Raw genomic sequence first — 1628 nt, 5'->3', positions numbered from 1 at the left:
GGGATTGGGGGCAGGAGGAGAAGGGGATGACAGAGGATGAGATGGCTGGATGGCATCACTGACTTGATGGATGTGAGTCTGAGTGAACTCCAGGAGTTGGTGATGGACAGGGAGGCCTGGTGTGCTGCAATTCATGGGGTCGCAAAGAGTCGGACACGACTGAGCGACTGAACTGAACTGAACTGACTAAAAATTGAAAAAAGAAGGTGGGAGAGGGAAGCCTTTTAAACTCAAGGAAGAATACTATGAGATCTTTCTGTGTGTCTATCTGGATGTATGTGTATATCTGTGTGTATTACAAATATGATATGTTTCTATCTCCAGATGATATTTTATAATTTATAAAAGAGCTGTATTTGCTTGATTTCAGCATAAGCACCTACAAATCAAATGTTTCTAAATGTAACAAACAACTAATCTCCAAGGTGACAGAGTAGAAGGATATGTGCCTTCTATTTTGGTGCCAGAGCACCAAAATCACAATTAGCTGTTGAACAACCATTGTCAGGAAGATACTGGGACCTACCAAAAAATATACCCCCAATCCAAAGACAAAGCAGAAGCCTCAACAGGATGGTAGGAGGGGCAAAATCATGATAAAATCAAATCCCATATACCTGCCAGGTGGGTGACCCACAAACTGGATAACAATAATACCAAAGAAGTTCTCCCGCTGTTATGAAGGTTCTGACCCCTACATCAGGCTTTCCAGCCTGGGAATCCAGCAAAGGGACTGGGAATCCCCAGGGAATCTGACTTTGAAGGACAGCAGAATTTAACTACAGGACTTCCACAGGACTAAGGGAAGCATACTTTTGGAAGGCACAGACAAAATCTTGAGCTCACCAAGACCCAGGGGAAATGCGCAGTGACCCCACAGGAGACTGAACTAGACATTGCTGGTGTTGGAGGGTCTTCTGTGGAGGTGTGGGTCGGCAGTGACTCTCCATGGGGATGGGGGCACTGCAGCAGTAGTCCTGGAAGGTGCCCCTTGGTCTAAGTCCTCTTAGAGGTCTCCATTAACTCTACCACAGAGCCTGTTAGACCCCAGGGCTGGGTCACCTAAGGCAAAACAATTAACAGTGAGGGAGCACAACCCCACCCATCAGCAGATAAGAGCAAGACCCAGTTTTTCCCTCCACCAGTCCCTCCCATCAGGAAGCTTACACAAGCCTCTTAGCCTTCTCCATCAGAGGGCAGACAAAAGAGCAAGACAACCACAATCCCGCAGCAACTAGAACAAAAACCACAACACAGAAAGTTAATCAGAATGAAAAAGCAGAAGGTTAGGTCCCAGATGAAGGGACAAGATAAAATCCGAAAAACAACTAAATGAAGTGGAAACAGGCAACCTTCCAGAAAAAGAATTCAGAATAATGATCAGATCAGTCACTCAGTCATGTTCGACTCTTTGCGACCCCATGAATCGCAGCACACCAGGCCTCCCTGTCCATCACCAACTCCTGGAGTTCACTCAGACTCACATCCATCAAGTCAGTGATGCCATCCAGCCATCTCATCCTCTGTCATCCCCTTCTCCTCCTGCCCCCAATCCCTCCCAGCATCAGAGTCTTTTCCAATGAGTCAACTCTTCGCATGAGGTGGCCAAAGTACTGGAGTTTCAGCTT

This window comes from Bison bison, unplaced genomic scaffold (assembly GCF_000754665.1).
Source record: "Bison bison bison isolate TAMUID 2011002044 unplaced genomic scaffold, Bison_UMD1.0 scf7180017864180, whole genome shotgun sequence".
Classification (NCBI taxonomy): Eukaryota; Metazoa; Chordata; class Mammalia; order Artiodactyla; family Bovidae; genus Bison; species Bison bison.
This window is presented reverse-complemented; position numbering follows the sequence as displayed.